Source organism: Oryctolagus cuniculus, chromosome 17 (genome assembly GCF_964237555.1).
Source record: "Oryctolagus cuniculus chromosome 17, mOryCun1.1, whole genome shotgun sequence".
Classification (NCBI taxonomy): Eukaryota; Metazoa; Chordata; class Mammalia; order Lagomorpha; family Leporidae; genus Oryctolagus; species Oryctolagus cuniculus.
The window spans coordinates 13,335,677-13,357,223 of record NC_091448.1 but is presented as its reverse complement, the minus strand read 5'-3'; the positions used below and the strand labels follow the sequence as shown (position 1 = coordinate 13,357,223).

The following is a 21,547-nucleotide window of genomic DNA, read 5'->3' as shown; positions in this document are numbered from 1 at the left end:
AAGAGTTTATGAAGCATCAAACCTGGGAAGAAAGGCAGAACTGGGCAGAAGAAAAAGTAAATTCACATCTGGAGAGTCTTCAGGTCACCTGGTAGGAGCTTTGGGAGCAGTTCCTGGAGTTAGTGGGTCTTGCATGGCTGAAATTTCCAAGGCTGAGTGGTGACAGTAGGCTACCCTGGGAAGGGCAGGGAGGGCGTAACCTCAGACCAAAGAGTGCGAAGGCGCAGCAGCTGCAGAAGGGCGTGATGGAGCTGAGCCCAGGAGGTTGTGGGCTCTTGGCTGCTGGGCAGCACTCCTTTCTGTGAAGGGGGTCAGGGCGCAGCTAGCGCTTCCTCCCCCCCCCCCCCTTCTTTCAAGATTTATTTATTTGAAAGGCAGAGTTAGAGAGAGAGGGAGAGAGAGAGAGATCCTCCATTTGCTGGATCACTCCGCAGGTGGCCAGATCGTACAGAGCTGTGCCTATCGGGAGCCAGGAGCCAAGAGCTTCTTCCAGGTCTTCCACATGGGTGCAGGGGCCCAATTGGGCCATAATCTGCTGCCTTCCCAGGTGCATCACCAGGAAGCTAGGTGGATCAGAAATGGAGCAGCTGGGACTTGAACCAGCACTCTGATGTGGGATGCCAGTGTTGCAAGCAGTGGCCTAACCTACTGTACCACAATGCTGCACCCCTTCTCCCTTTTGTAGAGATTTACTTATTTATTTATTTAAAAAGCAGTGATAGAAAGAGAGGAAGAAGAGTCTGGTTCTTGCCAGCTCACCCGGACAGCTCTTGAAGCTCTTTTGTGGGGCAGGGCCCCTTCCCTCCCTTATCAGTCCCATCATGTCCCCAGCGGCCACACTGTGACTTAAGCTAATTACAGGCATAGTGGTTGAGGAAAGGGAATTCTTTGAGGAACCTTTAATCCTCCCAGAGATGTTTCTGCATCATCTCATAGCAAGTGGGAATACTAACTCTTCCTGGGGGGGCACTGGGATGGCAGACAACTTCTGCAGGCTCAGGAGGTTCAGAGACATGGGGGGAGCCAAAATCTTTGGAACCATCACCCTTATATTCCTAGTCCATAGGCCACGGCCCCTGGTTGCCCATCTAGGGCTCTGACCTTGGCATAACAGACCTGCTTTTGTTGGGTGTTTAACCATCACTGAAATGCAGCTACGTAGACCATCAAGCACTTGGCTTGGCCTTAGCTTTCGAGAAAGCTGCCTGTAGGAAAGGAAAGCTTCACTGTGGGCCTCCAGAGAAGCTTCTAGTTGTCTCACTTGCCTTTCAGTGCCTAGTTCCCTTAGCAGGTTCTCATCATTCTCTAGAGCATTCATGATGCTTATCAAGGCCATCCAAATCAGTGAGCTGAATCTACGCATTCCTCCCAAGTCTCAGATGCCTGATACACTACATCTGCCACGGCAGTCACTTCAGCCCGGCCACTCTCCTCATTTGCAACGGGAAAAACTTGAACAACTCAACCATACCTTATGCCCAGGGCTGTTTGAGATCCACTACTTAGCACTAATGACAGGTACCTCAGCGCCCACCACTTCCAAATCCCTTCTCATTTTCTGCTTTCTTAGACCACTCCTGGGATTGACTGTTAGGGTCAGATTCATCACAAGGAGCAGAGACAGATTGCAGACACTTCTGAGGGCTGGGCGTTGTGGTGCAGTGGGTTAAACCGCAGCTTGGGAGTCTCACATCTCATAAGAGTGCCTGGGATTAAGTCCCACCTCCCCTTCCAATCCAGCTTCTTGTTGATGTGCCTGGGAGGAAGCAGAAGATGGCTCAGATACTTGGGTTTCTGGCACCCATGTGGGAGACCTGGATGGAGCTGCTGTCTCCTGGCTTCAGCCTGGCCCAGCCCTGGATGTTGTGGGCCATTTGGGAAGTAAGCCAGCAGGTAGAAGATTTCTCTCTTTAAAGTAGATACATTTTTAAAAAGGAGTATCCTGGGGCTGGCACCATGGCTCACTTGAGTTAATCCTCCGCCTACAGCACCAGCATCCTGTATGGGCGCCGGGTTCTAGTCCCGGTTGCCCCTCTTCCAGGCCAGCTCTCTGCTGTGGCCCGGGAGTGCAGTGGAAGATGGCCCAAGTGCTTGGGCCTTGCACCCACATGGGAGACCAGGAGGAAGCACCTGGCTCCTGGCTTCGGATTGGCGCAGCGCCGGCCGTAGCGGCCATTTGGGGAATGAACCAACAGAAGGAAGACCTTTCTCTCTCTCTCACTATCTATATCTCTACCTGTCAAATAAATCAAAAATATATTAAAAAAATAAAAAGGAGCATCCTTATTAAAAAAAAAAAAAGCAAATAAACACCAGCACCTTGTGAAAGGAAGAGGAGGACGCAAGCTCAGGCAGCGGAGTGAGTCACACAGCAACGCCTGCCCAGCTAAGCTTTGGCCTGGGAACTGCCTCATCTCGGAGTGGCCCGCACCAGGTGGAAACGGGCAGGTTGTGACGTCCCTGTCTCACCGTCACTGGACGTGTGCTACTCCACGACCTGTGTGAGCTCAGGCAAGGCAGCTGTCTGCTGCAGAGGCAGGCTTTGGAGAAGCAGGGAGCTGGAGGGGATCTGCTGACTCCATCAGCACAGCTGAGCGGAACGCTTTTCTCCAAGGGCATCTGAGGTGACACATTCCCATGTCTACCACAGTGGAGTACTCTCCATTTACTTAGATTTTCCTTTATTGCTCTCCAGAATGTTTAGTTTTGCATAGAAGTCTGGCATAAATTTCCTCAGATTTGTTCCTATCTATTTGACAGTCTTGAAAGGTTAGCTTCTAAAACTTTTTTTTTTTAAAGATTTATTTATTTTATTTGAAAGAGTTAGAGAGGAAGAAACAAAGAGAAAGATCTTCCATCTGCTGGCTCAGTACTTCTCTCTCCAAATAGCTGCAATAATCAGGGCTGGGCCAGGCCAAAGCCAGGAGCCAGGAGCCTCTTTTGGGTCCCCCATGCGGGTGCAGGGGCCCGAGTACTTGGGCCGTCTTCTGCTGCTTTCCCAGGCACATCATCAATGAGCTGGATTGAAGTGGAGCAGCTGGGACTTGAGCCAGTGCCATGTGGGACGCTGGTGCTGCAGGCAGTGGTATAACCTGCTATACTACAGCACCTGCTCCTAAAACTTTGTGTTCTACCTGATTGCTGCTTTACGTAGTATAGACTGATATGTAGAAATACATCTTGTTTATTCAACTAACTCATTACTTTTTGTTTATTTGAGAGGCACAGAGACAGCTCCCATCTGCTGGCTCACTACCAAGTGTCCACATTGACCGAGGCTGGGCCAGGCTGAAGATGGGAGCCAGAAGCACAATCTGGTCTCCCACATGGGTGGCAGGGACCTTGTTACTTGGAGCATCACTTGCTGCCTCCCAGAGTGCACATTAACAGGAAACTGTTTTGGAAGCAGAGCCAGGGCTTGAACTCAGGCCTCTGAGAGGGGATGCAGGCCTGCAAGCCGTCTTTCAGTCACTGTATCGAATGCCTGCTCCCGGACTTTTCAGAGTTAAATTTTGACAGTTTCTATTTCTTTGCGCTTTTTCCATGCTTAGTTAACTATTCTAATTACTCAACAAGAACACTCTTATTTTGGTCTCTCTTACTCTCTAAAATAGGTGTTTAAAAAAATAAGACTTTCTACTCGAGCATGGCTTTAGCTACAACTCAATTTTGGGATGTAATATTCTGGCAGTTTAAAATACTTTCTAGTTCCCACTGTGACTTTAAAAAAAATCTGTGTTATTTATGAGTATACATGTAGTTTTGAACTTGCAGACTTTTTCTACTTAGCTTTTTAAATCTTTAACTTAATTGCATCATTGTCTGAGCATGCAGTCCATACGATTTAGATCTTTTCAGAGTTGTTGGGACTTGCTATATTGCTTAGCATTTTATGAGCATTCCGTGTGTACTGGAGAAGAATCTGTGTCTGCAGCTGTGGATGCACTATCCTATGTCCATTCATTTCAAGCTTGCTTATCCAGTTGTTCAAATCTGTTTCTTCCTAATTTTGCACCTGCTTTTCTAAACAGTTAAGTGATATATAACTTTCAGTATAATTGCAGATTTCTCCATCTCTTTGCAATTCCATCCATTTTTTTTTTTGCTATATATATTTTGAAGCTATGTGTGTTAGGCACACACAAATTTAGAACTGATGTATTTTCTTGGTGAATTGAGAGTATTATCATTATGCTGTGTTCCTTTTTATTACTAGTAATCCCTTTTCTCTAAGTCTACTTTTTTTTGGTAAATTTTATACGGTTTGCCTTTTTAAAAAATTTTAAAAATTGTGGTAAAATACACATCATTTTTAAAAAGGGTTTATTTATTTTAAAGGCAGAGTGACAAAGAGATCTTCCATCTGCTGGTTCACTCTCCAAATGGCTACAACAGCCAGGTCTGGAACAGGCCAAAGCCAGGAGCCAGGAACTTATCCAGGTTTCCCACGTGGGTAGCAAGGATTCCAGCACTTGGGTCATCCTCTTTTGTCTTCTCGGGTGCATTAGCAGGAAGTGGGATAAGAAGCGGAGCAGCATTCCAACTGGCACTCCTGAATGCCATGTCAGTGTTGCAAGTGGTGGCTTAACTCACTGCTCCACAATGCCAGTCCCCACATAGCATGAAATTTATCATCTAAACCGTTTCTAAGTACAAGCATACAGGTCAGTAGCATTGGTACTTTCACACTGTTTTGCAGCTGATTTCCAAAACTCTTCATCTTGGAAGAACGAATCTCTGTGTTCATAACAGCCCGTTTCCCCCTTCCCCAAACACCTGGAACTGTGCTTCTACTTTTTGTCCCTATGAATTTGGCTACCCTAGGTGCCTCATGCAAGTGGAACTATATAGTATTTGTCCCTTTGTGTCTCATTTATTTCACTAGCATGTCTCAAGGCTCATCCATGTTGTAGCATGTGTTAGAATATCCTTCCTTTTTAGGAGTGAAGATTCCCTTGTATAGAAAGACATACCACATTTTGTTACCCATTCATCTGTAGGTATTCACTTGGGTTGCTTTTATCTTTTGGCTATTGTGAGTATGCTGCCATGAACATGGGTATACAAATATCTGTTTGAGCTTTCAATTATTTTGCACATACACCCAGAGGTAGAATTGCTGGATCATAAGATAAAACTGTTCATTTTTCTGAGGAACTGCCATACTGTTTTCCATAGCAACTGCACCATTTTACATTCCCACCAGCAACAATGAAGCATTCCAACTTCTCTATATCCTTGCCAGCACTTGTTATTTTCTGCCTCTCACATTGGTGGCAAGGACCCAACTACTTGGGCTACTACCTTCTGCCTCCCAGGGTTTGCATTAGTAGACTGCTAGAATCAGGAGTGGAGCTGGGACTTGAACCCAGCCACTCCTGATATAGGATGTGGACAACCCAACTGAGCATCTTAAGTGCGAGGCCAAATGCCTGCCCCCATTTTCACATTATCACTCCATTCCAGCATTTCAGCTGCCAATGGTGAAATATTCCTCCTTACTGGGAATGACCACTGCCACTGCTTCACTTTCTATAGCACCCAACTCCAGTACCCATGAGACCAAGGGTTGGCAAACTATAGCCAATTTGTCTAATTCTGCCCTCAGTCTGTTTCTATGGCAATAGAGTGTTAAGAACAGTTTTTATATCTTTGGGAAATCTTTTTTATTGTGGCAAAATATAATATATAAACATAAAACTTGCCATTTTAAGTCTGTAATTCAGTCGTACTAATTATATTCACAATCTTGTGAAACCAGTATCTATTTCCATGAAGTTTTTACATTTTTAAAGGGTTGTAAAAAAACAAAATGAGGGGACCAGTACTGTGACATAGCAAGTAAAGCTGTCACCTGCAGTGCTAGCATCCCATAGGGTACTGGTTCAAGTCCTGGCTGCTCCACTTCTGATCCAGCTCTCTACTATGGCCTGGGAAAACAGCAGAAAGTGGCCCAAGTCCTTGGACCCCTGCATCCACGTGGGAGACCTGGAAGAAGCTCCAGGCTCCAGGCTCCTGGTTCCTGGCTTCAGATTGGCTCAGCTCCAGCCATTGTGGCCATCTGGGAGTGAACCAGGGGACAGAAGACCTCTCTTTCTCTGCCTTTGCCTCTCTAAGTCTGCTTTTCAAATAAATAAATAAATAAATATTATAAAAAGTGAAAAAGCAAAGCAGATTACACAACAGAGTCTAGAGGGAATTCATTCATTAACTCACTCAACATGTGTACCTACTAAATGCCAACCTCTGTGTGGACACGAAGAATAGACCCATTAATGGACAAAATGTATATAAACCCTTGCCTTCATTGAGGTGCCATGGTTGTAGGCTGTACAGAAACCAACCTGCAGTCATTAAGGTAATAGATGCTATAACAAATACAGTAGATTGCATATTCTCAGTGGCTTAACATAATGCTTATTGTCTGTTCCTCTTAGTGTCCAGTGTAGATGTTTTTGGCCAGATCAATTTTTGAGTGCTCATTTAGTCATAGTTGTTCTAGGTCCACAGGCAAGAACTTAGTCACATGGTACAATGGTTTGCATGTGATTTTTTTTTTTAATATTTTCAATTCTAATCTATCTAATCTACTTTTTTTTTTTTTTTTTGACAGGCAGAGTTAGACAGTGAGAGAGACAGAGAGAAAGGTCTTCCTTCCGTTGGTTCACTCCCCAAACGGCCGCTATGGCCGGTGTGCTGCGCCAGGTGCCTCTTCCTGGTCTCCCATGCGGGTGCAGGGCCCAAGCACTTGGGCCACCCTCCACTGCCTTCCCAGGCCACAGCAGAGAGCTGAACCAGAAGAGGAGCAACCAGGACAGAACCGGCGCCCCAACCGGGACTAGAACCCAGGGTGCTGGCGCCACAGGTGGAGGATTAACCAAGTGAGCCACGGTGTTGGCCTGCATGTGATTTTGTTCCCCAAGGTTTCATGTGTTGGAAGCGGGGTTCCCCCATGTGGTGGTGGAAAATTGGGTAAACTCTTTTAGAGGTGGAATTTAGTAGGAGGTTCTTGGGTCTACCTGGGGCATGCCCTCCAAAGGTGCTGTGGGACCTTGGTCAGTTCTCATTAGAGGATAAGTCTGGGCCTGGCTCTACCCAGCCTCTTCCTGGCTTCCTGTATTCAAGAATGATCACTTGTTCCCATATGCGCTCCTGCTATTGCCATATGTCATGCTGTGACCCAGCTGAAAGGGCTCCCTCTAGAAGTGAGTCAGTGCAGGTGCTCTGACCTTGAACTCCCACCAACTGTGAGCTAAGTAGGTCTCCTTTTTTCATAAAAAGCCTGCCTCAGGGACTATGTTATAATAACAATAATCCTGGGCAATACACATGATCCCAGCAAAAGGTATATTTTGGAAATGTAGTTCCTAGCGGCAAACACGAATCTTTGGTGTTTAGCAAACTAATTACATGGGGAGGGACAGACAAGAAACTGAATAAAGGAACTGTAGGTAATGTTAGGTGATACATGCTTTGGAGAAAATACAGCATGTATTTTCATGCGACATGGAATATTGTGATGCTAAACAGAACAGTGAGAAGGACTCCCTGGAATGAGCAAAGGCTTAAGGGAGGTGAAGGCGTGAGCCATGTGGAAGATCCAGGCCCAATATGGCTGAAGCAGAGCAAGAGGAAGGTAGATGAGGCTAGAGAGGAGAGCAGGCAGGGCTCCGGCTTCTCGGAACGAGCAGCCATCGGAGCGTTGAGTGCAGAGCTCTGACAGAACTCGACTTGCATCTGGGCAGAACCAGCATGGCCGCTGTCAAGAGAAGAGGGCAGGAGGGAGGCAATTACGGTAGACTGGCCCAGAGTGTATGTCTGAAGGCAAAGCAGGATTGACAGATGGGCTGAAGGTGGGGCCTGGGAGAAAGAAGGGCGACTGTGGTGGGGCCAGGAAAGACCACGGTGGAGCACATCTCTAGGGAAGATCAAGAATTCAGTGCTGGAAGTGCTGATCTGAGAGGTCTAAGGGAGTCCAAGTGCAGAGGCTGACTTAGCTCACCGTTAGGTAAGAGTGAGAAAGCCCAGAGTGGGAGCTAGAGGCTTGGGAGTCCTTCCTCAGGGTAAAGTCGGTGACTGAAGCCTTGACATGGAAGACATGTCCAGGGAGTGTAGCTGAAGGCAGACCTGCGGACTGAGCTCTGGGTCTCTTGTAAGCAGCAGGAAACTAAGAGCAGCCCGTGGAGAATGAGGTAGAGAGAAAATGAGGGAAGAGGGGGATTCCTGGGGCTGTTCCTCAGATCAGACTGAGAATGGAGCCAAGTTAAGACTGGCCAAGGGGCCTGTTTCCCCCCAGCATTTCCCTGTCTGCTGTGCATGGTCCCAGTGGTCTGTGGGGGTTCCCCACTGTTTCATCAACTCCTCCTTGCTCAGATAAAGGTTCAGTGAAGTCAGCAAATATTTGCTGAGGGCTACGTGCCAGGCCCTGTGCTCTCAGGGAGCCTGTACCCTAACGGGGATGGGGCAGATCATAAAGAACACAGAATAACGTGTAACACAGGCCGGAGAGAACACTGACCGCTTGGACTAACGGGCTCATGGAAGTGCTCTTCAGGGAGGAGACATCTGAGCTCAGACCTCAGGGTTGGGAAGGTGAGCAGGGTTCCTGGTGGAAGGAGTTCTGGGATGCAGCCAGGCAGGAGAAGGCCAGCTTGGCCCCCATCCCAGGAGCAGGGGAAGGTGGGAGCCGGCAGGCTCGGGCTGGGAATTCAGGTTTTATTCCCAGCGTGGTGGGGAAGCCTTTGGTAGGTTTAAGGGGCGTGTGTGTGTCACGTGACCTGGTGCACATTCAGCAGATGTGACTGGCTGGTCAGAAGCAGGGTGGACTGCAGGGGGCCGAGTGGAGGCCAGGAGGAGAGTTAGGAGGCTCCCCCAGCCGGTGCCACAGGTGGTGTCCTTGGCAAGGATGGACTCCGAGGCAGGCTTGGAGGCAGGTGAAAGGACGGGCAGACGCAGGAATCCAGCCCACCCCCAGCAAAGACAGTCTACTGTCAACGACCCGCCTTGGGTGGGTCAGTGTTTACTTGCAGGAAGCTCAAAGGTGCTCGGCGAACAGCAGAGGTTAAATCAGTGCCTCCAGCGACCAGAGCTGGAAGAGGAGCCCAAGGAAGGGAGAGGCGCAGCGTTTGCCCGCAGGAGGCGGGCGGGCTGCGAGGGGCGCCGCCTGCCGCCACCCTAGCCCTGGGCCCGGGAGACGCTGCTCCTGGCTCACCCGGAGCTCGGAGTGGCGGACTCGGCGAGGCCCGCCCCGCGCTCCCTGACTCACTCCCGGGCGCCCGCCCTCGCCACTGACCCGGGGCCAATCCCTTAATGAGTCTACACCTCACGCTTCGCATCTGGCCGGGACAATTGCCTGGTGGAGTTTTTGACTCCCTGGGGGCAGAGCTCCCGTGTGCAAGCATTCAGGCTTCGGGTAGGGTCCCGAGGAGCCAGCCCCGAGCCCCGGGCCTCCCCGTGCACCCAGAGCGCGGGTGAAAGCCTGGGGCCCCGGCTTCTTGCGAATGCAGAGCGTCCCGGCAGCATGTCGTTCCGGAGACGCGCCCGCAAGGACACCTCTCTAGGAGTCGCAGAAACTTGCCTGAAAGGAAAAAGAGCAAACGGAGCCCAAGGCCAGGGGTCGGCCAGGGTACCCGCCGTTCTGGGAGGCCGGATGCTGGGGCTCTCGCGCCGGCCGCATCCGGCGACCCCGGGCATCGCGCCCCACCCGGAGCCAGAGCTCGCACCTGCCGCCCCCCCCCCCCCCCCCCGAGTTACCTGCCCCGGGAAGCCACAGTCCAGCCGGGACTCGAGCCGGGCGCATCCGGCGGAGCCCGGAGCCACCGCATTCCTAGGGGCGGGGTCCCCACCTAGAGGGGCGCGGGTCGCGTTCCCGGCGGAGAGGAGGAGACCGCCGGCGGCAAAGTGAAACCGAAGAGGGGGTAAAAGTTGCATTTAGCTTATTCCTCCCCACCCCCACGCCCCCTCATCGCGCCCCGACGTGGCTGACCGAGCTACGGGGCCCGCCCAGCCCTCGGAGCCCGACGGCCGCACCTTCCCGGCCCGCAGGGTGCCGCGGGCCCGAGGGCGGGAGCGGGGACCCTCCGCCCACGCGCGTGCCTCGGCCCACGCGCAGCCCGCCCGCGGCAGGAGAGCCTCGGGCTGACTGGCTGCAGACGTGGAGCGGCGGCGGGGGGAAGGGCGGCCGGGGCCAGGAGGCAGAGCGGAACCCCCAGGGCCACACGGGCGGGATGGGGTGACTTCCCCACGCCGGCCCGGCGCGAGGGGCGGGGCCGGCGGGCCGCCCGGGGCCACTTCGCGGCCGGAGGTGCGGCCTGAGGGGCGGCGCCGGCGGCGGGAGGCGGGAGTCGGGGGCCGAGGGGGAGTCACTTTAAAGGCTCTTTCCTACCCATAATGCTTTGTGGGGACGTTGACAAGTGGATCCAAGATGGCGTAGAAAGTAATGACAGGTAAGTCCTGACTTCCCCCTTCTCCGCTGCCGGGGCCGCTCCGCGGGCTGCCGGAGCCCTCCGCTGAGGGGACCGGACTCCTCTCGGGCGCCCCGGGCCCCGGGCGAGGCGGGCCCGGGGCCGGCCGGGGGCACGGGCGGCCCGCGGCGGGGCCTGGGAAGCGGGGCTCTTCGAGGCGAGGCCCGGACGCTGGGGCTGTTTACAGCTTCTTCCCCTCCTCGGTCCCCTTCCCCTCCGCTGGGGGCCGCGCCGCCCGGGGCTCAGGCCTAGGGGGCCGCCTTGCACGCCCCGGGCCGGGAGCCTGCGGGAGGCTTCTCCCGCCCGGGGCGCCGCGGGAGCAGGAGCCGAGCCTCCGTGCACGCTCCCCTCCTCCGGGTCGCGGCGGGCGGTGGGGAGCGTGCGGGCCTCCCACGCCCCGCTCGATCCCCCCTCGGGGCTCGGACTTCCCCGCGGCGGGGGCGCGCGCCCGAGGGTGGGCGTCTGGGAAAGTGGGTCAGGGGCGCGTCCCCACCTTCGCCCGCGCGGGGCTCCCGGCCTGAGGTTCACTTTCTAACCCCCCCCCCCGCTCCCCGCCCCCTCCTCGGAAACGCTCATTGGCCCCCCCAAGCTCATCAACACAAATAAAAACAGACTCTTCTTCCTGGAGATGCCCACAGGGGTCCCCTTCGGGCTGCAGCCTCACCTCGGAGGACTCTGCTCGCTCGCCCCCAGTTGTTTGTGCCGTCTACACCCTCGTGTTGTTTTTCCCCCCACTCCTGAGGCTCCTTCAGACAGGGCCGGAACCCAGGGTCTTCCTCTTCTGGCGTTGGAGCCTGCAGGTTTTGTTTGCAACTCAAGCATTGGCATCCACGCTTTTCAGGCAAACCATTATTATAATAAAAAGTACAACTCCAGATAGGGTGGATTCGGGGAGCAGGGGCGCCTTGGCTGGGTCTCTCTGAAACTCCTATTCGTGAGGTTTTGTTTTTTTCTTTCTTTTCTTCATCTCTCTCTCTCTTAAAGTTGTCAGTGCTGAAAATGATTTTATTGTTTTTGATTTCAAGAGCACTTTGTCATTTATTTTATCTCAGTGAAAGGAGATGTTTTCGTTTTCAGGTAAAAGAAACCCCTTTGAAAGCTGCTGCACCATTTCTGTAACTTCTTCTGTTTAGGTTGAGATGCCCTCACACGTAGGCTGAGACACTGTTTGCTGCTGATGTTGTCTATTGCTGGTGCTGTACAGACCTATTTTACTTTTCTGTTTGCCCCAGGAATCGGATGAAGTCATTGATCACTAATGAACTACAGTGCTGGTGAGATGTGTAAGGTGAGACTGCAGTTAAAAAGGAGTTCCCTGCTTTCCTTTTTAATTCTAATCACTCCACATGGGTAAGGCTGAAGCTAAGGAATTTGATGGATCCAGCTTTATGTTCCAAATATATCACTCCAGCCACTGGGTGTATGGATTGGGCTACATTTAGCCGGGTAAAATATGTCCAGGGGACTGGTCTCTCGGTGGCTCCAGCATGCTCTAACACACTGGAGCTCATCCCCAGCCAAGTGTTATTTGCAGCTCTCCTTGATCACTCTCTCCACCAAGGGTAATTATAGTTTGCCTCTTCAGATTTCCTTGTGTAACTTTAATTGGATGTCTTAATTTTATCTTTTACCGTCCACTACTTACTCTGCGTTGAGTATTAGCACGTGTGTGGGGTTTATGTGGCCACAGTCTGGGATACTTGTCAAGCACACCCTTTCCATGGGAAAGAATTATCCCAGGCAAGTCCACCACTCCAGCTTCTCTCTTCTAAAAAACGGAATAGGATTTGTGTCTCTAATAATTACTCTAAAGTAAAAGTGACAGTGTTGAGTTCTGTTTAGGGATGAGACTAGTTGGTCATCATTTTACGGTCACCCATGGTGTGTGAATTCCAAGTGTTGATTTATTTAATGGAACTTGGAATACTTTGGATTTAAAGGGCATTGATAGGGTGTTAGTATATGGTTAGTACTCTGCTAGGGAGAGGGAGATAAGTGGCTAATTTTGTGTTTTTCACAAGCATTTTTTTTTTCAACTTTAAAAAATATTTTGCTGTGATTTCTTCAGAAAAATGTAAATAACTATGGTCAACTGATTGGTTACTATAAATTTTTTTTTCCCTTTCCACATCTGGGCCTCTGGATTTTGAAATCTTCACCCAGACTTTTCATATCTGTTTCATCTGCTTCAGAAAAGTATGTTGTACATTATTTTCTTCTCTTGATTGAGGTGTATAATTGGCATTTTGCCTTACTCACACACACACCTTGGGAAAGGTGGGCATAAACCAAGATTATTCTTTCTAAGTGCATATACCATGTTTGCTTGTGTTTAAAACTCAGCAGAGTTTATGTGTATTAAATCTAATTTTTGCTTTTATTCTTGGCAGAGCAAATCTGAACTTTGAAATTTGTTTTCTGTTTGCTCATGGAGGCCTTATCTGTAGGCTTCCCAATATGAATTTTTTTTTTTTGAGACCTTCAGATTATTTTGTAGAAAGGAACAGATAGTCTGCTTTTTGCCTATGGAGATTGTTCTTTGTAGTCTGGAATTCCGTATTGGAAGTGGGGGATCTTGTGTGGCTAGTGTTGCTTAGCCTGAATGGTGTCAACACATTTTTTGCAATTTTCCTACATGTGAAATGTTAGTATTCACTTCAAAGTGAAGTTAGTGGTGGGCCACCAAACAATTTGTTACACAGAGTGTTCTAAAACGGGAAATACCATAGTATTGAAGGCTGTGGTGAAGTAGGAGTCTGTGTCTTTGGGCTGAATAAAGACATAGCTTTTTTAGTCTGTCCTTTTGGCTGAGAAGCTGGGACACTATTTTTAGGTAAGGCCGTAGTTTTTGGGAGTCAGTAAGTACAGCCTTGTACCTCTCTGTCAGCAGGGAAACTGGATTTTTGCACTGTTAGCAAGAAGTTTTACTTTCTAATGCCATAAATGTTCAGTTGACACTCTCTTGAAGTCTGTATTCATTTGTGAACTATACAGTTTTCTCTGGAGAGGGAAGTGATGCCACAACAACAGGAGAAATGATTTCTACTTGCAGAGGGCCTTGTAAATCTGCAGTGTATTCATGAAAGGCTAAGAGTGGTGCAGAGGGACCTGAAAGTAAGTGGACCAGGTCTTACAACTGCATCTGTGTTCTTTGTTTAAGAAGTAGGCTGGGCATCAATACTGGATGTACATCAACCTGGAATTGTTTCTCAGACTATATATCAGATCCAGATCCAGATCCAGGCCCAGGCCAAGAAATAAGATCCTTTGCCTGTTGTTTCTGATGTGCAGAAAAGTTTGGGCCAGATTGATCAAGAGTTGCTATCTAAAATAAGGGGAGGAATTATGCAAAAAATTATAAGCCACTTGTTCAGATTGTTTGTTTTCATAGACTTAGATATGAGTTCATGCAAATATAATTGAATTTCTGCGTAATATTTTGAAATGTTTCCTAGAAGAGCAGTATAATCCAGGTGGAGAGTCTGGCCACTCTAGCTTGCAAGTTCATTTCAATTCATGGGCGTAGCCAGGACTGCTTGTGTAGGAGAGCGTTGGTTAGAAGAAGGCTGCAACAGTGAGGGACATGGGATAGAGCTGTTGAGTAACCATGTGTCTCTTAGAGGTAGTCGTCCTCTTTTTAGAAGACAATCAAGATGTAAGATGAAGACTTTTTATTTGTATACATAATTATTTCATTGAGCTTCCAATTTTCTGAAAGAAGTTGAAAGTTTGTCAATCCCCAGGGCTGGTGCTGTGGCATAGCAGGTAAAGCTGCCACCTGCTCTGCCAGCATCCCATATGGGTGCCAGTTCTGGTCCTGGCTGTTCCACTTGCGATCCAGCTCACTGCCAGTGTGCCTGGGAAAGCAGTAGAAGATGGCCCAAGTCCTTGGGAGACTTGGAGGCTCCAGGCTCCTGGCTTCAGATCGGCCCAACTCTGGCCGTTGCAGCCATTTGGGGAGTGAACAGGTGGATGGAAAACTTCTCTTTCTGCCATTGCTACTGCCTCTGCCTCTCTGTAACTCTGCCTTTCAAATAAATAAATGAATCTTTATATATAAAAAAAAAAGTTTGTTAAGCCAGTATCAGTGTTCATATCTTGTAGATTGTACAGGGTCAGTTTCTTCAACTAGCATCAGGAAGTTGTCTGATAAAAGCAGAGTTTATACATTTATCTTGCTCCTGGACAAAAACACCTTATTCAGCATCAGGTTCTTTAAAGAATGTATGACATGTTTTGGACTGGACCATTCTGAAGTGTGAATGTTTGTGATTTTTGTTATTTCTGGACCATATTGTAGGTGTTTTTGGCATTCTGAATTTGCCTTCTTCTTCTGTAGAAATTCTCCTTGTGGTGAAAATATGCTTGTCATAAGAACTTCCTGACAGTAGGCAATACGTGTAACACAGCTTTTTAAACTTTTTTTGAACAAAACTCATACATGACTTTGATGAATAAATTTTTATTATATATATACATAAAGGTGTATTTCCCTGAGCTGCCCATAGTAAATAGTTGAGTGCCAGTTAGCTTTTGGAAGACCCTTTTTTCTGAAGAGGGGCACTGGCAGTCGGGCAGGAGAGAAATCAGGAACGGCATGGCCATTCATCGAAGCGGAGTTTAGATGTTGCACAGGGACTATTTGGTTCTTATTTCCTGCAATGTGTGGTAATAGTGATAACCTCAGACTACCATCAGTTGAAGATAACTGTAATTGAATTGTTGAACACACAGTTAATTCTGTTGTCAGATTGGTGAAGTTTTGATTTGATTTTTTTTCCCCAAAGCTTTACTTATTTGAAAGAGTCATGGAGAAAAAGGGAGAGACACAAAGAGAGATCTTCCATCCTCTGGTTCACTCTCCAGATGGCTGCAGTGAAAGCCAAGAGCTTTATCCAGGTCTCTCACGTTGGTGGCGGGGGCCCAAACACTTGGGCCATCTTCCGCTTCTCTTCCCAGGCCCCCAGCAGTGAGCTGGAATGGAAGTGGAGTAGCTGGGACCCAGACTGGCGTTACATGGGATGCAGGCGTCGCAGGCAGCAGCTTTACCTGCTACGCCGCAGTGCCGGCCCTTGATCTGATCTTTTAAGGAAATATTTGGGAATTGAATTTATGTCATTTTAGGGTTGGGATGGATAATAGTGGTAATGAGATACCATTGGTTGAATTTTATGATAGACTGCACATTGTATTTATAGTAGGCTTTTTGTAACTCATCATCTCCTTGAATTCTCCCGACAGCTCGCAAGACAGTTGTTAACTGCATTTTGCAAAGGAAGAAATTTAGTCTTTCTTTTTTTTTTTTCAAGATTTATTTATTTATTTTAAAGGCAGAGTTTCAGAGAGGCAGAGGCAAAGAGAGAGAAAGAGAGATCTTCCATCCACTGGTTCACTCCCCAAATGGCTGCAGTGGGTGGAGCTGGGCAGATCCGTAGCCAGGAGCTTCTTCTGGGTCTCCCACGTAGGTACAGGGACCCAAGGACTTGGGCCATCTGCTGCTGCTTTCCCAGGCCATAGCAGAGAGCTGGATCGGAAGTGGAGCAGCTGGGACTCAAACCAGGGCCCATGTGGGATGCTGGCACTGCAGGTTGCGGCTTTACCCACTATGCCATAGTGGCGGCTGGAAATCTAGTCTTAAATGTGAACTAACTGGTGTCCAGGCACCAGATTTGTGATGTCGTAAAGCTGACTTCCTTTATGAAAAGCCTGTGCTCTGGTGGCTGTAGGTAGTCTTTTTTTTTTTTTTTTCCCCAAATAAGGACATTTAGTCTTTGAGAAAGTAAGTGATTTACCCAAGGTCACACAGTTCAGTAGCAACATTAATGCAAGCTTTTATCTCTGGGTGCTTATCTCAGGACTCTGTGTCCAGTGCTGGGTGTGCTACATTTTATTGAACCAGGGTGGACCAAAAAACTAGATGCTGTGAACATTGGATACAAATGCTTCAGAACTGATACATGGGAAAATGGTGTTTTCTGTGTATTTAAAGGCTTCCTTCTCTCTTTTTCAGAAATTATAAAGAGCTCTGATGGGCTATTTGGGTGTTACCCAGTGCAGTGAACTGCAGGTGAGTAAGGTTAAAGAGCAACTCACAAAAAACCAAATACGCAGCAAGGCTTGAAAAAGAGGAGGGGCAGAGTCGGGGAAGGAGGGGCTGAGTGGAGGGGCTGCGGTGGGGCGTGGCGCGGTGAGGTTGCTTTATAAGAGCCTGGCCTCAAGGGGCAGGTCCTGGTCAGCTACTGCTGGAGCGGACTCCATGGCCGACAGACTCTGAAGGCTCTGCCTGCTGCTTGGTCAGACTGTTTAGCTGGAGAAGGGAAGGTAGGTTGATCTTCCACCTCGGTTCAGACGAGTAACTGCCCAGAGGCCCGCTTGGCTGCCTGTGATTGCAACTCCAGAGGCTCTTCACTGTTTGTGTCAACGATCTTGCGTGGTAGTCGCCCTGTGTCTGCTGTGTGCTGTGTCCTGCATGATGGTGCATATGTGTCTATACTGCGCCCTGCGAATTATTTCTCTTCCGCTGAAATGCTTGCTAGTAAAGACAGTTTAGTCATGAATATTTATTATTTCACAGTAAGTAATTTTCTTGGTCTATTATAATATCTTGGCCTTTTGTTTTGAAACTTAGAAAATGGTAATACTACAGAAAAAAGTTGCAGTAATGTTTAATAGTGTCCTTGTGGGATGTCGGGCCTCAAACTGGTTTTTGACGTGTTTCAGTACTGGTCTTTTGTTAGACATGTCCACCTCCAGAAAGCGTTGGCTCTTACTAAGGTGACCTGGCATCCTGCTGTTTGCGCTCCGGCAGGGTAGCATTTGCAAGAGCATCGTGAGCTGCTCTCCACCAGTCTGGTGGAAGCTGCAGTTTTTAGCATTGCGTTCTTTGAAGTTGAAAACATGCGAGTGCACATGCACATGCTCAAAAAAACATTTTTTTTTTCCTTTTAACTATCCCCAGGCCTCCTGCCCCCTAGTTTCTGCCTTTTTACTGATAATAGTCTACTGTCACTTTAGCAAATTGGCCTTGAGAATCTCCCAGAGTTTAATGTGGCAGTTCAGTATACCTTCAGGGCTTAGATGAGACTTAGGGCTTGGCAACTTGCTGATTGTTAAAGTAATACTTGGCTGAAGAGCTTCTTTGTTTGTTGAGTGTGCTTGTTTTGCATGATTTATCCCCCACAGACTCTTGGGAGCTGATCAGAAAACCGAGAGGCAGTTTGCTGGTCTTTGAAAAACTAGGGTCTGGGGCAGTCATTGGTCATCCTGAGCAGAGAGAGCTGGAAAGCTCTCAGTCACGGCCAAAGTGAACGGTAGGCAGGAGAGGTGGTTTTCTTCCTGAGACTTTATCAAGTTTGTGTCCTGGAACCCCTCTCTGGGTATGGTAAAACTTTTCTTAATATTGAGTAAGTTGATAGGAAATACACTGTTAAGTGAGTTATTACCCTAAAACAGTTGGTTTTCTTTTCGATATTCCATTTCAAAATACATACATTTTTAATTATAGAACATTATAGTTTGGTGTTTTTAAAGACACATGCCAGGGCATGAAACGTGTCCTTGTTGTAGATTTTAATTTATATGCTGAAAGGCCACAAAAATAATTTCATCAAGTCATGCTCCCATAATTTGCTTAAATCTTTTAGTGCTGGGTGTTTATGTTCCTGGCTGGTTTTCAGTTAACACTTTTATTTAAAGCACTACAGGCATTATTGGTCTTTCTTCTGATTAATTTATATCTCTAGGATAAATTTGACAGTTCATTATCTTAAAGATTGTGAATATTTTTATGACTTTTGGTGTATATTGTCATACTGTTTTCAGGGGTGTTGTGCCAGTTTGCATGACTAACACAGACATGGATATAACCTATTCCAGCAGACACTAGACAGAATTCCATTTTTTCCCTCAGTTTCTTGCTAATTGTAATAGTGTAAAATGGCATTGCTAGGGGTGGGTGGTTGGCATAGCAGTTAGGCTGCTGCTTGGGGTGCATGCATCCCATACTGGATGCATGGAGTATTGGAGTTTGAGTCCTGGCTCTGTTCTCCATCCCAGCTTCCTGCTAATGCACACCCTGGGGCGCAGGAGGTGATGGGTCCCTGCCACCCACATAGGGAACCCAGATTGAGTTCTGGGCTCTTGGCTCCGGCTTCCCAGTCCTGGCTATCGCAGACATTTGGGGAGTGAACCAGTGGGTAGGAGAGCTCTCTGTCTTTCAAATAAATAAAAGGAAAAAATGACATTTACATTTGTGTGTTATATAATGTTGAATTTGGCTCTGTGTCTCTTCATTGCGAATTGTTCATTTGTATCTCTCACTGTATTATGTGATAAACTATTGATAAGGGCTTTGGATGGTAAGGCACGTATAATCAGCTATCGCACAGGTAATGATTAGGAAGATAACCAGAGCATGATCAGTGAAAGAGTTCATAGAAGTATAGTGTAAATGGAAAGTGATCATAGGAATAGTGGTTGGATTGGAACAGATGGATCATTTCAACATTTGATTCAGTAAGTATTCATTGGGCATCCATTGTGTAACACATGTATCTTGTATTATTGTGGTATGTGCTGGGTTGAAGGAGGGGACTGCTTGGGGCCTTGCCACTTCGGAGTTCTGGCTTGTGTTGTTCCTTTGTGGCTTCGTGGAGGACTGAGATCACCACCCTGTGGACATCTTTTACTCATTCATGCTGTGGCACACTCTTTGAGAGACTCTCTTCCAAGGAATTTGAAGATCAGTGCAATGTTACTCCCACTGACAAGGAGACGAGAGAGGCACCAAAAAATGACACAGGAATTTGTTAGGTGCTGTGAAAGGAGTTTCTCCCGGTTCTTGAGGATTGAGTGGAGGGAGTGATACTGCCCCCTTGGGGACAGCAGAGCACTTCAGCTGGAGGGATGGCACTTCCATTGTGCCACCCTAAAACAGAGAAAAAGGAGGGAAAGAAGAGGGTATTTTAGAGGGAAACCTCCAGGTAGTGCGAGGAAACTGCCTAAGTTACCTGAGCCCTGGGACGTGATACATAAAGGAACAGGATGGAAGATGAGGCTGCCAGTAGGGCAGGGCCGATTTTGGAGGTCATTAATGTCAGGCCAAGGATGACGGAGGCTGGGTAGTGAGAAGGACTTTGACAGGACTCATGGTAGTAGTCGCTGTGGGGTTGGAGGGCCCTGAACTGAGCTGGTGGCCTTGGGAAGGCAGTGACGGGTTCACAGAGCTTGTGCAGTGGAATGGAGGTGTGCTGGCTGATTGGATGCGACAGGGTGGGGTGGGAACAGCAAAGGCAAGGCTGCGGTTTCTGTGGGTGAGTGGCAGGAACAGGGAAGTCAGGAGGAAGAAGGGGTCTTAGGAGTTTCTGAAAAGATGAATGAGGTTTTGATTGTATTGAGTTTAAGGAGCCAGTGGAAAGTTGAAATCGGATTTTTAAACTTAGAAGGAACTTTATAGATTGATTGGGGCAATAGTTAAGGAAGTTGGGAGCCTTGAGGAAGAAGAATCAGTGAGCTTTCACAATTAATTAAATGAGCCGAGTGAAGACTGAAGCTTCCTGATTCCTGGTGGAGAACCTTCTTCTTTGCCTCTCACTGAGCAGCGCTGATGTCTTAGTGGCATTTCCTTGCTCAGGTAGCACTCCAGGCAGAGTTGGGAGCAGCACAGTGTGTGTTCTGAGGGCTTTATCTTTTAGTTAAAACATTTTTGTATGGAAACTTTCATGCATACAAAGATGGAAGGAAGAGTATATGGGTACTTCAAAAAAATTTGTGGAAAAAATGGAATTAAAAGATGTTTATTTTGGTGCCCCCCAAATTGGAACCCATGTATCTGAGGGGGAAATGTATGCTTTGTGAAAAAAGCTATGCATGCATTTAAAAAATTTTCACCAAAGTAAACTTATTAAATTTGTGAGGTAAGGACACACACACACACACACACAGGGAGAAATACCCTGGTATAATTAATCCCCATCTTCCAACTTCAACAGCTGTCGATGTTGTTTCTTCTGTTTCTTCCCTCCCTATCAATTACATCGAAGCAAATAGGATAAAGTGATTTGGTGACTTTGAATTTTACACATTTGCAAGATAGGAAAGTGGAATGGCTTGTGGGGTTTGATCCTGGGCTTCTGGATGGAGTCTGGAGTAAAGAGAACTAGGATTAACTCCAGAATTCCTAGGCTGCCTCAACTTTGTGACTAAATCTTGTTTTCATAATACTGAAACTTGGTTCTTGTTGAGTACAGGAGAATTAAACAACCAAAAAAGACTAACCCCACCACTCAGACTTGTTGTAACTTATCATTAAATTTTTTTAAAGATTTATTTATTTATTTGAAAGTAAGAATTACATAGAGGGAGGAGAGACAGAGAGAGAGAGGTCTTCCATCCATGGGTTCACTCCTCAATTGGCTGCAACTGCCAGAGCTACGCCTATCTGAAGCAGGAGCTAGGAGCTTTTTCCATGACTTCCATGCGGGTGCAGGGCCCAAGCACTTGGGCCATCTTCTCCTGCTTTCCCAGGCCACAGCAGAGAGCTGGATTGGAAAAAGGAGCAGCCGGGACTAGAACCGGCACCCATTTGTGATGCCGGTGCTTCAGGCCAGGGTGTTAACCTGCTGAGCCACAGTGCTTGCCCCTAAAAATTTTTTTTAATTACTGATTTTCGTTTTTATTTGAAAGGCAAACACAGAGACAGAGGAAGATGTCTTCCATCCGCTAATTTACTTCCCAAATGTCCGCAACAGCCAACTTGGGCCAGGCTGAAGCCAGGAGCCTCCCACGTGTGTTTCAGGAACCTAAGTACCTGAGCCATGATCTGCTGCCTCTGGGTGTACATTAGCAGGAGCTGCAATTGTAAGAGGAGCAGGTAGAACTCAGAACTAGGCACTCCAGCAGGGGCCGAGTTTTCCAGAAGATTGTGTTAGTGGCTATGCCAACTGCCCATCTGACACTTAAATATCCTAATGAACTTTTGATTTTGAACTCCTTTAGGTTTATAGGAAAGTTACAAGTGTAGGCTAACATTCTTTTTTTTTTTTTTACTCTTTTTTATTATTTATTTGACAGATAAGAGTTAGACA

At 47.8% G+C, this 21,547-nt stretch overlaps 1 protein-coding gene and 1 long non-coding RNA gene across 7 annotated transcripts in view; one reads left to right on the top strand and one right to left on the bottom strand.

Moving 5' to 3' along the window:
- Positions 1–7,635: 7,635 nt before the first annotated feature.
- On the bottom strand, positions 7,636–9,163 carry LOC138846037 (uncharacterized). Its single transcript, XR_011383415.1, has 3 exons — positions 9,024–9,163; positions 8,519–8,605; positions 7,636–7,759 (listed from the first exon to the last, which is right to left on the bottom strand). It is a non-coding gene; the product is annotated as an uncharacterized lncRNA (long non-coding RNA).
- Positions 9,164–10,337: 1,174 nt separating this feature from the next.
- Positions 10,338–21,547, top strand: part of HELZ (helicase with zinc finger) — a 180,195-nt gene continuing 168,985 nt past the window's right edge. For 3 of the 6 annotated variants that reach the window (XM_051825840.2, XM_051825839.2, XM_051825836.2), the window contains exons 1-3: positions 10,338–10,445; positions 11,696–11,751; positions 16,474–16,530. The gene's annotated coding sequence lies outside the window, so the exon portion shown is untranslated. Of the gene's footprint in view, positions 10,446–11,695; positions 11,752–16,473; positions 16,531–16,675; positions 16,785–17,645; positions 17,774–21,547 lie in introns of those variants that run through there. The other 3 variants (XM_051825837.2, XM_051825838.2, XM_070060429.1) reach the window with 3 other exon arrangements.